Below are 16659 nucleotides of genomic sequence, written 5' to 3'. Positions count from 1 at the left end.
TAAATCAATGCAGATTTCTTACTGAGTATAACAGTTGAGTAAGACATGAAAAATGAAGATTATTTCAACTGGCTACATTCTTGGTAGCAGAAACAGCAATGAGAAGAAGGGAGAGGTTGGAGAGCAGTTTTATTGAGAAAACAGTAAACAAGTTTAGAGGAAGCACAGGGTAGGGGAGTAGGAGTAAACTGGGTTGTAAAGAAAGGTTAAGGCCAAAGAGTGACAAATATCGACTAGCATGCTGACTCTGCATCTGTCCTATCAGGACTGATGAAGTGACATAACAAAATCAATACTTTAGGGGATGAATCTGGGAGCCATACCAATAGAAACTTGGCATCTAAAGGAAGTGTTGGATATAGTAAATCAAGCGAGAGAGAAGCGCTATTAGTCATCCATCTATCCATTCATTTACACAATATTTATTATCTTCTTTATGTCACGTATGATGGTCAGTACCTAGGAATAGGCAATTAAAAAAATAAAAACAACTAGAAATGAAAATGTGTCTTTTCCAAATTTACTTGATGGCAGGAAATTATGACATTAACCAAGTAATTAAACATATGATGAGTTTCATAAAGTAAAGAAACAACAGATTATCTGGAAGTTACAGTGAATGAAAGAGATTACAATCTTTATATTCTCCTTTTCTCACCATGAACGGGCCTCCTGCTAGACCCCAAAAGAGATAAAAGAAGAAAGAGAAAAGAGAAATCATTCTTTAGTACTAGCTGAAATTTGGCCAAACCTTCCATACCACACTGTTTTATAGTAGATAGCCTTTACACAACCTAGACCATATCCCTTCTCTTCTTCAACTCTCTCTTGTTCATTTCTATTTTGCTTTTTACAGTTTGATGTGAGAGTGAGGGTAAATTTTACTAAAAAGAAATCAGAGATATTACCCCCAAAGACAAAAAGAGAAGAGAGGTAGTGAAGAAGGAAGAGAGAGACAAGCCATGACAAAAGGAGGAGGAATGAGAATAAACAAAAATAGGATAAACACAAAAATCCAGAGGGAAAAGGACAAATTTTGTAAAAGCAAGAGTTTCTGATCATTTTTAAGCTTATCACAAAGGCTCTTATTCATTAGTATCACTGCCTCAAAATGTTCTTCACTGTGACACCCATTGGGCTTTCTTTCCTTGAGAAAGGAATATAGAGAATTTGAGTACTGTTACATATAAAAATTTTCTATTAATAACCATAACTGGAACTCTAACAACAGCAACATGAAGGAAGAAGAAAAAGGACTAAAAGATACTGTAGATGGATAAATTAAAGACTGGAGCTTCCAGGGTAGATCACAGAAAATGGAATCAGTGCAATAGAAGGGATACAAAAAGTATGCAATAACTTGAATGTGTAGAGATGTGTCTAATTTTGCCTATGCTGAATTGGAAGTATTGGTATAATACTGTATTAAGTTGTTCTTGTGTTGCTATAAATACCTGAGACTGGGTAATTTTTTTTAAAAAAGAGGTTTAATTGGCTTACAGTTCTGCAGGCTTTACGGAAAGCATGGCACTGGCATCTGCTTAGCTTCTGGGGAGGCCTCATGAAGGTTGTAATCATGGCAAAGGTGAAAGGGGAGCCGTTGTCGCCCATGGTAGAGCAGGAGAAATAGAGAGTGTGGGGGAGGTGCCACACACTTTTAAATGGCCAGTTACTGTGAGAACTCACTCAATATGGTGAGCACAGCACCAAGATATGAGGGATCCACCCCCATGACCCAAAAACCTCCCACCAGGCCCCACCTCCAACACCGGAGATTGTATAGCAACATGAAATCTGGAGGGAACAAACATTCCAACTATATCAAGTACCAAGTTGGAATTGTACAGCTGATAACAAAATAATGAAGCATATATTTTATGTGAGCTGTTGGAAATTAATATATGGATTTTAAAATCATTTGCTTTGAGGTGATTATAGTCACCTTGGAAAGATATCACTGAAGGGGTTGACATTTGGGGAATAAAAAAAGCTTGAAATAAAGTTCAGAGGTAAATCTGACATGCAAATGAGTAAAATCAAAGCTGAGCCAGCCAACATAGAGGAAGGGTGGTAAGAGGGAAGTGAGGAAGAAAAGTATTTCAAGAAAGCCATAATGAAAAACATCTACAGTTACTTACAAACAGAACAAGAAGAAAGAAACTAAAAACATAAGCCATAAATTCATAAGCAACACCATGTATTAACGTGTTGTGGATAGAAGACAGAATGTAAAGGGTTTAGGGTTGGGTGAGTGGGAGATGAAGACATTTATGTAGTAATTTGAAGGGATGACAAGATTGAAAGCACTAGTTTTTCCTTCTTTAGTGCAAAGATCTAAGCATTCTCAGTTGAAACAGTGTTGGTAATACAAGACAAATAGATACAGCTGATGGAAAAGTTTGTAAGTAGGTTGAAAGGAGTTGTATTAAGAAGGAAAGAGGAAAGGGAGACTTAGCAGGATTTTTTTTTTAAGTGGAGGGAGGAAAACTTGAATAAGCTCTTACCAATTGGTTTCAACCTTCATATTAAATAGGTTGCAAGGCTGTCTTCAAAAAATGAAAAGCAGTGAAGCTCTGGTTTAGTGGAAAAGCAAATGAATGAGAACAGTAATAATATAGGGAGGATATAAATAAGTATGTAAAAGTAATGATGGTGTTTAGTACCTTTAGCAGGAAGGAATGAGTGGGAGGTTGTAAATGGGGAAACTGTATTCAGAGAAGTGTTTGTTGGAATGTCGGAGAAATAGATGAAGAAATAATGTTAACACTGTAGGTTTAAATGTTTTAGTAAATACAGAAAAGTAGTTAAATTTAATTATTTGGGGTAGAAAGGGTGGTAAAATCAGGCAACTGACATTTACAAAAGGAATCACTTATGTATTTATTTAGTTTTTTCTGCCTTTCTTAGTACTCTTGCTCACATAATAAGCCTTATCAGGATCTAAGGGGTTATTTTAATTCTGTAAAATGCTTCATCATTAAATTATCTGAGTGGTTTTCCTTATAAACTTTGATGCAAATTTTAATAGGCTGAATATATACAAGCCTTAGGAAAGTTAATTTGTTTTTAAGAAATCCCTTTATGGCTACTAAAACACATACACACACACACACACACACACACACACACACACACACAAAAGAAAGATAAGAAAGGATTAAAGTTGATATATCTTATAGCTCAGAAAATGCAAAGCTAACTGAAAATATGAAAGGCCTTAACACATGAGAATTGTTGTAATAAAAATAAATTAACTTAGTGAATATGTATTCAGAAGGTGGTTATTAATGCTATTCACTCATAAAAGCACATTTTAAACTGAAAAAAAAATAGAGACATCTCCCAATAAGAAAAATTGCCTCTTATGTTTCTGTAATATAGACACACTAAATTATATAAAATGACAACACTGTCAGCAAGTCTGAAAACTTACTGAGGACGTGTTTACATAATGATGGTTGAAGGAGCCAGGATCAAAAATTATGTGGCTTCCCTGTCACCTAGTCTCATTTTATTACAAAATAATGTAACTAAAACACATAACAGATAAACAGATTTTATCTATGGTTTCCTGGAATCAGAAAAATTTAGTACATAAGTCACATTCACAAGGAGATAAACATACTTAGCAGGGTCACTTACTTACTTCCACTTCAGGTCAGAGGAATAAAAAGTGCACAGATTATTTATTCTGTATCTGATCGGTATTTCCTCAGAAGCCCTGCCCCACTGGGTAGCTGAAGAAAAGAAAACGAAATTTACCTAATTTAGTAATCTTATTTCCAATCAATAGCATTAAGCCACTCTTTAGGCAATTTTATTTCTTTAGATAAAAAGATGTTCTGCAGATTTCTATTTTTCCATTTTGAGAAAGGGCAATGATTTCTGCAATCTCACAACAGCCAAGGACCTTCACCCTCCTCCCATTCTCTACCTTCAAGAAGGTCCCAATGTCTATTGTTCCCCTCTTTGTGCCCACATTTCTTTATCCAGTCCACTATTGTTGGGCATCTAGGTTGATTTTATGTCTTTGTTATTGTGAGTAGTGCTGAGATGAAGACATGAATGCATATATCTTTTAAGAGAATGATTTATATTCATTTGGATGTATACCCAGTGGAATGGGATTGCTGGATCAAATAGTAGTTCTATTTTAAATGCTTTCAAAAATTTCCAAACTGCTTTCCACAGTAGCTGAACTAATTTACATTCACACCAGTGGTGTATAAATGTTTCCTTTTCTCTACAATCTCTCCAGCACCTGCTATCTATAAGGAAGTTATCTATAAGGAACATAAACAAACCAACAAGGAAAACACAATAATCCCAATAACAAAAAATGGGCAAAGAATGTAAGCAGACACTTCCCAAAAGAAGACATATATGTAGCCATAGACATGAAAAAAAAGTTCAACATCACTAATCATTAAAGAAATGCAAATCAAAACCACAATAAGACACCATCTCACACTAGTCATAATGGATATTATTAAAATGATCAGTACTTTTATACCATGCTGACACATTGAATCCATAGAATTTACCCAGGGGTTGGCAGCTTCCATCACACAATTCCTAAAGAACTATGCCTTTGCCACAGTGTTCTCAAGCTCTAACCTATGCATCTGAATATTTCTCAAAACTTTCCTCTTAAAATTTGGCTCTCAAGTAGAAAAAAGAGAATGGAGCTTTGGATTTGAAACTACTTTATCTAATGTACCTTAAGAAAGCGAGACTTATGACCTAATCATCATAGGCAGATGGAATATCTTCTCTGAAATATGGAAGGAAAACTATGGGTGGAGTCTATTAGGCTTATTTCTTCATATACTAAAAAATTTTGGATAACAACATATGACTAGAAAAGCTTAGATAGATATCTAGAAAATTTTTTCAGAAAAATCCTCTTTTGAACATTATTAACTGAATATGGTATTAACACTTTTATTTCCTTTTCATTCCTGCTGCATCAGCTGCTACCCTAGGTAGAAAAACCCAAAGAGATGCCTTGCTTCTAGCTGACTAACAAGACTAATATAAACACATTACTAAAAAATAAAAAGACACATTAATAGATGCTGAGATATTGGTTGCATTACAGTTAAGCAAGAAAGTTTGGAATTAGAATGAAATCAATTTGAACTTGATATTTGTTACCCGAGAGTGGGTAATTTATAAAGGAAAGAGGTTTAATTGACTCACAGTTCAGCATGTCTGAGGAGACCTGAGGAAACTTACGGTCATGGCAGAAGGAGGAGCAAACACATCCTTCTTCATATTGGCAGCAGGAGAGAAAAGGAGAAATGCAGAGCAAAGGGAGAAGCCCCTTATAAAACCATAGATCTCGAGAGAACTCACTCACTATCACAAGAACAACATAGGGGAAACTATCACCTTGATTCAGTTATCTCTACCTGGTTTCACCCTTGACATGTGGGGATTACGGGAACTACAATTCAAGATGAGATTTGAGTAGGGACACATCAAAACCGTATCAGTTATCTACTTATTTATTCTAGAATTTCCACTAACTTATTTTGAATTAAGAGACTCAGACAAGCAATGTCTCACATGTTATCATTGTCCTATTATCCATGTATTCTGTAGACCACATCTGGAATTGACTCTTTTATGTAACATTAGCTACGCTTAAGAGCATGTAACTCTGGGATGGATGATTCACTAACTCTGATGAAAAAATAAAATGTTAACCCTCAATTTTATTGAGTGGTGTGGTAAAATTCTGTTATTGCCTGTGCTCTTGAATTCTCTTCCTTTCTTTTGTTACTCTCCACACATTCGACTCCTTTAGTCTCCTGTGCATATCTATCTCCTTTATTGTCCATCATTTTCACCCTAAATTAGGCACTTCTAACTTAAACTAGTCATACGTTTTTCTGCCTAAGTACTTTTTCTGTATTAGTTATCAAAAGTAGTGTAAAAAATTACCCCAAAATGTACTGCTTAAAACAGAAACATTTATTATTGCAACACTTCTGTATAGCAAGAATTAGGGAGTAGTCCATTGAGTGGTTCTAGGTCAGAGTTACTCATGAGATTGTAATCAATATTTCAGCCTGGAACCTTGTAATCTGAAGGCTTGGTTGGAGCTGGAAGATCCATTGCCATGCTCACTCACATGGCGTTTTGCAAGAAGTCTCAGTTCCTCACTGGTTGTTTGTCAGTGGTCTTGATTCCTCACCATATGAGCTTCTCCATATGTCCCATAAGACATATACAATGCCCTTATAGCAGTACGAGAAAGAAAACATAGAGAAGCTGCATGCTTTGTATGACCTAGTCTCAGAATTGTCACTGACTGTAACTTTCTTTACTGTATTCTGTGTCAGAGGCAAGTTACTAAGTCAAAGCTCATACTTAGCTGGCATGGAATTAAGCTATACCTCTTGAAGGAATTACTATCAAAGAATTTGTGGATATATTTTAAAACTACAAGAGCTTTCCACAGGGAACTAATTTTCTGCTAAAATAATGCTAATTATTTTTATAGTGGTCTCCCAGACTCATGGGTTAGCACGTAATCAGATCACGTCAGTGACTTCCAACCACTGGACAACAATGGTCCATTCCAGAGTCCATCATTAAGATCTTTCTTCAACCCAAAAGATATATCCACTCTTATCTGTCATAATGTTCTTACTGATACATTATGTTCTCACCCACCAATACTGACATTTGATGCACTCTGTGGTCTCCCAAATCCACATCCTTAATAGATTATCTATGCCTACAATATACATCTAAATAATTTTCTTATCTTACTACTTCTTGCCAACCTTTGTGTATAAAAGTCCTGATATATCTCTGAGATCTAACTCAAATATTCCCACCTGTTAAGGTTTTCTGTATTAAGAATAGTTTGTCCCTCTTCCCCTGTCCCCTCACATGCTCTTAGTCCACCTTTTACTTCAGCCATTGCCATGGTAACTAACTTCACACAGATGGAACCTGATAGCACCTCCCTTAGCTGTACCAGCTGTCTTATACTCTCTGTCCAAGCTTTTTTGACACAGGACACATGCAGGAATCAATTTGGTCACTCACTCATGTGCAACCTGAAAGTACAAAGGAGTTAATGCACCAGTGGGCAATGATTGATTAGTGAAAAAGAGTTCTTATTAAGTTCTGATTTATTTTGTCCTCAAACTGGCAGTTCTGGGGACAGTCTTCATGACTCCACAAAGGTCCAGGCAGAATCAAGCCAACTTGCCATCTGTAGTGATCATTTCAAGAATGTATTCTGGAATTGGCTTTCCCTCCTTCTCTGTTTCCCTCTGACTTGTCTGGCACTCCTCTTCCCTGAGAATATTTCTGAAAATAAACTACCTTGCCTATTAGAAATTATTGTCTCAGACTTTATTTCAAGGTGGAAACCTTGACTATGACATTCTCCCTGATGATCTCAATGGAAAGCAATCACTTCTTTCTTATCTGTAGGTATTTTATGTTATTCTTATTATGCCTCTTTGTACTTGGCCATAAACTTTTTTAAAGTAGAAATTGTGTGCTATTCATTTTTATAACCATGATATTATCACAATGAATTTCATATTATAGATTTTCAATGATTTTCTGTGTTCAAGCAATTCTCCTGCCTTGGCCTCCCTGCTAGCTGGGATTACAGGCTTGCACTACCAAACCCAGCTAATTTCTGTATTTGTAGTAGCGATGGTTTTTTGCCATTTTGGTTAGACTAGTCTTAAACTCCTCATATCAAGTAATTCACTTACAAGGTGAGTCATCACCCACCCCCCATGCTTTTCTTCATTCTTCATTAGTCGAGTGATTTTCCTACTCAGTCCCAATGCAAGAATCTGAAACTACATAATTCTTTCCCAAACAGTCTGGCTCCAGAGTCTGGACTCATAACTTTTCACCACGCTCCATCCACTGGATGTTCTCTTTTGCCTCATGAATTGTTTTCCTGAACTGCTGTCCACAGTGTCCCCAGTGTCTGCCAGAAAGTCACCACAGTTGCTGCTATTTTCTTCAGAAGTTTGTCTAGCTTCAGTTCATAGGGTTTTAAAAAAGCACATCTTCATCTTACTTTTTAGTAATTTCAAATCAGGATAAATGGGGAAAAATAAATAAAAGAAGGAAAAAATTAAACTGTAGAAAATAATAAAAATTTTAAAAAGTTACACAAGACTAGAGTCTAATAACAGGTGTACTGTAGTTTATTCTGAAATATAATGCTTCTCTCTCCAATCCCTGCTTTCATTAACCACAAATCATAGGACAAAGTTACAGGTAAAATAAATGTTAGTCTTATTATATTTGGCCTGAATATTTGCATAGAATCAGCAAGAATAATCATTTGCTATGTAGGCTCTTAAAAAAAAAAGGTTTTGCTGGAATTTTACTTAATATAAGAAATCTCAGATTAGACTTCAATGCCTTGAGCTCAGCCTGTGCCTGCGAATACCTACATTAATTGGGTGAATTCCTCACCTCTAAGTCTTAAAATGTCTTGGGAGTGTAGAGTGGTCAGAAAGTGATATTCTTTATTTATCAAAGGTCAGTAACCTGTACAGGGGTGTGCAGAAAATGTATGAGTCCAGCCTTCCCAAGTGGCTTTTATTGGCTCTATAAATCAACTCAGATCTCACAAAGAAATCTGTTCATATCTGAAAGTATGCCATTGAAATCAAAGTCCTTCAGGGTACTATGAGGTCAATAAGAAAACAGATTCTTATTGAACTTATGCAAATAACTATACTGCAATAAACTATACTGCAAATAACTATACTACAGATAGTTTTCAGACTTTGAAGAAATCAGGTAGAGAGAAATATTCTTCAGACTTGTGCATAGGACTTTAGTTTACCCAATTGTTAAAAGCTGTAAATAACTCAAAGACAAAGGTTTTTCTGGACTCTGAAATAAAAGAATTAGCAATATTTCAAACAAAGTCATAAAGTGATTATTTCAATCTTCCATTAGTTTTAGTCTATGTAATTAACTCCTGTTTTGCTTCATGTTTATGATCACATTAGCTCTCTATGGGAGTCTTGGAAGTTTTTCCTCTATTATCATGTCACAATCTCCAAAGTTATCAGAAACCTGCATTCAAGAGCACCTGTTAGAGTCCCATAGCTGATTATAAAAACATTTATTTGAAAAGATAAAAGTAAAACAACTGTGTATAACAAGAGTCTTAGAACAGTCATGGTTAAAAACACAATTCACAAGGAAATTTGGTTACTTCTGGGGCATGCAACAATTTTACATAGTAATCATAATTACTACTAAACTACGTAATTGTCACATAATTACTAGGTTTTTAGTAGTAGTAGTAGACATTCTAATATGTCTTAGTATATTAGAATCACAGGAATTTCATGGATTTCTGGAACACATACTAATAACAAATCTATATGAATATAATCCTAATAAGGTTGAATCCTATTATATATTTGACAATACTGTTGGCCTGAAGTTCAGAAGAGACATATTCAGCCTTGTTATAATAAAATGATTTTATTTGACAATGATTTTATTATATCAAACAAGCCAAATATGTCTCCTTTGGACTTCCAATGTACCTAATATCAAAAATTAATGAGGACCAAAGTTAAATTTTGCAATGATTGACAAATATAAAAAGTATAAAACACTTGATATCACAAAATAGAGTCACAGGTTATTGTAAAATAAGTCATTCATTTAGCCAAAGTGATAACTTGAAGATTTTTTAAAAAGGCAAAATTCTTTTTTCTTTGAAAGAAGACTTAATTTCCCAAACAATAAAGCCCTAACGATAAAGACAGCATGAGGTCAATTAAATGTATCTCAAAATTTTATAAACAGAATCTATTAAATTTTAATTATCTTGGTAATAAGATATAATTTCCATAAGTATTTTTATAACCTTTATAATTATTTATTAAGGAGTGGGTTAATGCCCCCCAAAAACCTAGTTAATCTGACTCAAGGGCCCAAATGTTGGTTTTGCATCAGTGTGCCTTTGAAACTGAAAGTTAATTTATTTAATAACTGAACTAATTTTATGTCTCAAAATTGGCCCTTACAATCTCACATGCACCTATTCCATGACAGTTCCTGGGCCTTGAGGATTTGAATAATTTCAAATTCTGACCCTGTGTCTCACAAGCAGTTTATTTTGATTGGCATCTTGTATTGAGTCTAAAGATGAGGATTGAACTGTTGGCAGTGTTTAAGATTTACTAGGATTTCTTGTCCTTTTTAAAGCCAAGAGTCAAAGCCCTATAACTTAATGGCACAGGACTTTAAAAGCAAATACATAAAATTGTATGGATATAATAACTTTAATTAATTTTTAAATCTCAGTTTTTTTAAACAAATCAAAACTTCATAACAATGACATAGGAATTATTCTGATAAATGGTTAGGCCAGTTACCAAAAGGTAAAAGAAAAGACATGTAGGTATTACTGTTCTCCATGGGGAGTCCATTTATTTAATCTGCAAATCAAAACTAAGCAAAAGGGTGTTTGAGTTAAACATAGGAGGAATGTTTCCTGGGTCATAAGTGAAAATTTTCAGATTCATAGAACAATTTAAAACCAAGAGCACAGAATGTTATGTTGGAACAAAACATTTCCTTTAGACCTTTAGGATAAAACATTTTTAGCATCAGACCACAACAACAGTTAGAACCAAGGAAGAAAGAAAAAAAATTACAGAAACTAAAAATGAGTTGAAGATGATAGTTATTATTTCAGGCCTTTTTAAAGGCAAGAGAAATCTGAAAACAGCAAGACATAATAAAAGTTAAACATTGCTTTAAAAAATATAACATCTTGTAATTTTTTGACGATAGGTTGCAACTGTGAGAGCAGAGCACCACATATAGAATTAGAGAAAATAACAAGATTAATACTTCCATATATAATTCCACTGCATGTTATGTTAATACTGAGAGCCCAGTGATTGATTGACACATAGTAAGAGTTCAACAAACTTACGTTACTACCTAATCACAATTACCCTTATGATAACACAGGATTTTTTTTTTAATTTGAAAGTTCAGAAAAGATTATAAATAACAGCTCCTGACTAGAGATGCACCAAAAAAGAGAACTTGATTGACCATTTGAGACAGCAATCAACAATAAAGAGACTAAAAAAAAGAGTGAAACAAGGGTTTGAAGGAAAGGAGGCAGAATATTTCTGAATGCATTCTTTAAGTGTCTTTTATTTTCTTACCAAATATCAGTGCCTTGATCTCAGATCCAGAAAAAGCAGATTCACTTTTGCTCAGGAACCCAACTATACTTTGCTAAATGTCAATGGAATGTTATTCAATGTACAGCCAAAAAGGCAACTTACTTGACTGTGAGTATCAGTCTCTCCAGAGCCTGGAGCTGACACTGGATGTCTTAGATGGTGCCAAGTCAAGGATTTACTGCAGGAACCAGGTAGGAAGCCTGTAACATGTTTTTGCTTCTGTTTTGCTTTTCAGCCCAAGTGATTTTCAAGTCAATTCTGGGTAAATCAAATTTTAAAAAGAGAAGGAAAATTCCCTTACACTATTAAGTAATGGTAATCAACCAGACAAATAACTAGCTAAAAGATTGACACTCCCAATTGTGTAGTCAATCAATTTTGGAAGTTATGTTTTATTTGTTAAGCCTTACTTGGGTCAGTTTTACACGTTATGTCTATAAACTAGAGTTGTACATTTTATTAAAACAAATTATCAAGCCTACACATTTTCCTTTAATTTCCATAAAACTCTAGGATAGTCTGTGAGGTTATCTTTAGGCTAAAGTGACTTGATCATATTTTAAAATTTGTTTTCAATAAACGTGTATTTTTGCACTGAACCTCAGCTCGATTTTTACATAACAGTCTATTGCATATGATTTACATGTTAATTATTATATTATTCACTTTGCTATAATTAAAATTAGCATTTTATTATAAAACACTATTACCTAAGTTTGATAGTATGACAGTAAATATTCCCTGAAGCTAATAACTTATATAATTTGCATTTTTATATATATTGAAATAAAACTGTGTTTCTGTGTATTTTCTCCAAGTATGAGAATGGCAAGAAGTTTAGAATGTTTCATATTTTTGTTTTATTTTAACTTCTTAGTTTTAAGTTAAAGTTCACTCCGGTTTTATCATTATTGAACATTTTCATTAACAGTTGCTTTATCTTTACAAAAATTAGTTTGGGTCTTGTATATTTGAAGTAGCATTTTCTATATCAAAACCACCTTTATCATCTTATGATTTGTGCAGGCTCTGAATAATCCAACTAGCTCTGAGTAGTCTTCTTGTAATAGAAATAGAACTTTTCAAGTCCTAGAGGGAAGTCTGTCCAAGAAAAAATCTCTTGACTTCTGTAAAATTCAGTTCATGGTATAAAGGTTTTGATGAGATAATTTCTTGTCTTGTTTTATTTTAAAATTTAGATTCTTTAGTTTAATTAGATCCCATTTGTCAATTCTGAGAGTTAAAATTTCAATGTCAAAAAACCTGTGTCTAAATCCCAAATATATTATGATTAACTCTTTTAGGTGGACAGTTAACCTTCCTGAGGTTAGATTTCTCATCTATGAAACAAGATATTGATGGTAGCAGCCGTGTGTCTGGAGCGGCACTGCCATCACACCAACTGCAGCAGGCAGGCATGGGGAGTGGCAACAGGAGCGGCTGCAGGAGCAGCAGTGGTGACAGTGAGACTCCTGTGCCCTGCATCCCCAAGGCAGGTGACTTCACCACCCCTAATCTCGCATGGTTGGGCAGGACCTAATCCCAGGCCCAGAGCCTATGCCACTCTGAACCCTGGCCTGGCAGCACACCTCTCACCTGTTGTGTGCTGTGGGGTAAACATGGAGTGGAGGTGGGCATTCCCCAAAGCCTGGCTCTAAGAGCCAGTGCATTGCTCTTGGTAGGAAAGCCATGTGGTTGGACATGGAGAAGCAGGCAGACAGGAGGACCTCAGTGAGGACCTGGAGCCCCCACCTTCAGCTAGGGGGAGGCACACCTGGGGCTGTACACTCCATAGAGCTGGCAGGGGCCAGGGACAAGTGAGAGCCCTGTCCCTTTTAAGTCGGCAGGGTGGGAGCTCCCCAGGTGCAGTGGCGGCCTATGTGCCACCACTGTGGACCCAGGTATCTCTGCAGTCTCAGGGACCGAGGGAGGCCCCCTGCCCTACAGAGGCTCAGAGGTATCTGCTTTTACTGCCTGGCCTCTCCCTGCTGCTGGTGTCTGCTCTGATCCCAGAGCAAGTATGGGGCTGGGTGCTGTCACAGCCAGGCTGACTGTGTGCATGTTTGGGGCAGTGCTGTCACACCAGCCCCCTGCCTCCTTAGCCTACTCCAGACTTTGGGCACCAATAGGCATGGGAGGGAGGCTGAGGTGGGAAGGACTGAGTACAGCCTGATGCTGGACTGCAGGCACCCTTGACATGAACAGCCTGGGTGCCATGAAGAGTGGCAGGAGGCAAACTCCTGCACAGAAGTGGGTGGGTCCTCAGTGAAGCCCTACCTTCAACCCAAGGAGGGCCTGAAGCCTTGGGGCAAGGTGGCCAGTCCCCTGGACTGGAATGGCAAAGTGTAGTGCTTTACCTGGTCCCACACATGGCCTCTCATGGACCACTCAGGACACTCTTCCTCCCCTCTGAGGCCCATAAAGCCCTGGACTCAGCCTGACTTGAAGAAAAGGCAGAGAGACAATAGGGAGATGACTGGCCAACCAGCTGCAGAGGGGAGCTGCCCACCCCAGGTTCTCCTGTCTGCTGACAGCTGAGAAGACAACAGTACAACTAACTTCAGAGAGGAGCTACCCTCTCTGGGGAAAACTGAACATTTGTCAGGTAATCTGCCATCCCATAGTTGACCACTTGTCGGGAAACCTTGGCTATGGAGAGGAGCTATCCACTGTGGGTCTCCTGTGACTGTTCTATTGCTCAATAAAGCTCCTCTTTGTCTTGCTCAACCCCTACTTGTCTGTGTACCTCATTCTTCCTGGATGTTAGACAAGGACTCAGGACCTGTTGAATGGCAAGGCTAAAAGGGCTGTAACACAAACAAGGATGAAATATCTCGCTTGCTTGCTACATTGCAGGATAACATTGGAAACCAAAAACCAATCAATTTTTTTTCCACAAAATGCTGCAGAAGTTCAGTCAAAATTTCAATCAACAGAAAGCATGCAGGAATTGGTGAAAACATGGAGAGTGAAAGCTAAACAATATTCCATAATAAGAGTAAACTAATAATGCCTAAAACTGATAAAATTAGCAAGTGGCAATATTAGCATAGTACTTAAAGATATAGAAGTAAATTCAAAGAGAATAAACTAAAAGATTTAAAAGTGGTTGTGTATAATGCAAAAGAAACTGGGTAGAAAGTGAATACAGTTTTTACATAAAACAATATATAGAACTATTTAATTCTTTAAATCATATGTATGCTTAACTAAAAAAAAAAAAAAGGTGACAGTTACCAAAACGATTTGGAAGGATGAGGGGGAAATTTAGGGTGGAGGAATCCAAATGGGAAAGAAGAGGAAGAAAAAAAAAAAAGGAAAGAAAGAGGAAGAAAAAGGGAAGGAGGAAAAAGACTAGGGTTATTCTCTAGACAACTAATGTAATATCCTGCACCAAAGTTTGACCAACCAGTGTCCCAAGGTGGGAGCAGGGGATGAAAAACCAAACTTTTGAAGTTCTTGACCAGTTCTAGAAGTTATTTCAAATCTTTCTTTAACATGAAGAAATCAACAGTCAAAATGAGGAAGGTGAATTTCAGGATTAAGGAATGTTCACAAAAAATCCTGAAACAATACTTTATAATGTATTTTTATCAAAAACCTATTTGGCTTATGTTTATTTGAATTCATGGCCTCAACTTTCTGCTTAATTTTACCACCAGAATTCTGGCTGCAGCGACATGAATATGCTAATTAATATTTTTCTTTTTCGCCTGTTTTGGGATTTATAGAGAAGAAAGCCCCAAACAACTCTCTCATATCTGTCTAAACCTCTGAAAGATCTGCAGGGGTGGTCCCTGAGGCTAGCACACATCTGTATTGGTGGGGCCACTGATTTACTCATTGTCATTCACAAAGCATTTTGATGAGGGAAGGGGATATGTTGAAGGTGTGAAGTCAGCAAGGACTGTGGCAGATCTGTCAGAGAAAACAGTACAGTAACTCAATGGCAAGAAGAAATGAAGGAGTGCATCAGTCCATTTTCACATTTCTGATAAAGATATACATGAGACTGTGCAATTTACAAAAGAAAGAGTTTTAATAGATTTACACTTCCATGTGGCTGGGGAAGCCTCACAATCATGGCGGTAGGAAAGGAGTAGCAAGTCACACCTTACATGGATTGCTGCAGGCCAAAAGAGCTTGTGCAGGAAAATTCATGTATTTTAAACCAACAGATCTTATGAGACTTATTCGCTGTCATAAGAACAATGCAGTAAAGATCTGCCCCCATAATTCAATCGCCTCCCACCAGGTTCCTTCCACAACATATGGGAATTGTGGGAGTTACAATTCAAGATGAGATTTGGCTGGGGACACAGCCAAATCATTCTGCCCCTGGGCCCTCCCAAACTTCATGTCTTCACATTTCCAAACCAATCATGCCTTCCCAACAGTCCCCTAAAGTCTTAATTCAGCATTAGCTCAAAAATCCACAGTCCAATTCTTATCTGAGATAAGGCAAGACCCTTCTGCCTATGAGCCTGTAAAATTAAAAGCAAATTAGTTACTTCCTAGATATAATGGGGGTACAAGTATTGGATAAAACAGCCATTCCAAATGGCAGAAATTGGCCAAAACCAAGTGGCTACATGGCCCATGCAAGTCTGAAATCCAGTGGGGCAGTCAAATCTTAAAGCTCCAAAATGATCTCCTTTGACTCCATGTCTGACATCCAGGTCACACTGATGCGAGAGGTGGGTTCCCATGGGCTTGGGCAGCTCTGTCTTGTCTTTGCAGGATATAGCCTACCTCCAAGCTGCTTTCATGGGCTGATGTTGAGTGTATGTGGCTTTTCTAGGTGCAGTGTAAGCTGTAGGTGTTTCTACCATTTTGCAGGCTGGATGATGGTGTTCGTCTTCTCACAGTTCCAGTAGGCAGAACCCCAGCAGGGACTCTGTGTTGGGGCTCTGACCTCGCATTTCCCTTCTGCACTGCCCTAGCAGAGGTTATCCATGAAAACCCTGCTCATGTAGCAAAATTCTGCCTGGACATCCAGGCATTTCTAAGTGTCTTCTGAAATCTAGGTGGAAGTTCCCAAACTTCAATTCTTGACTTCTATGCACCCACAGGCTCAACACCACATGGAAGCTGCCAAGGCTTGGGGCTTGCATTCTCTGAAGCCACAGCCTGAGCTTTTGGCCCCTTTTAGTCATAGCTTGCTCAACTTGGATGTAGGGCACCAAATCCCTAGACTGCACACAGCACAGGGACCCTGGGCCTTACCCACGAAGCCATATTTTTCTCCTAGGCCTCCAGGCATGGGAGGGGCTGCCATGAAAGCCTCTGACATGCCCTGGAGACATTTTCCCTGTTGTCTTAGGGATTAATATTTGGCTCCTTGTTACTTATGCAAATTGTTGCAGCTGGCTTGAATTTCTACTCAGAAAATGGGATTTTCTTTTCTATTGAGTTGTCAGGCTACAAA

This window comes from Cebus imitator, unplaced genomic scaffold (assembly GCF_001604975.1).
Source record: "Cebus imitator isolate Cc_AM_T3 unplaced genomic scaffold, Cebus_imitator-1.0 Scaffold116, whole genome shotgun sequence".
Taxonomy (NCBI): Eukaryota; Metazoa; Chordata; class Mammalia; order Primates; family Cebidae; genus Cebus; species Cebus imitator.
The sequence above is the reverse complement of the archived record's forward strand: the minus strand, read 5'-3'. Positions refer to the sequence as shown.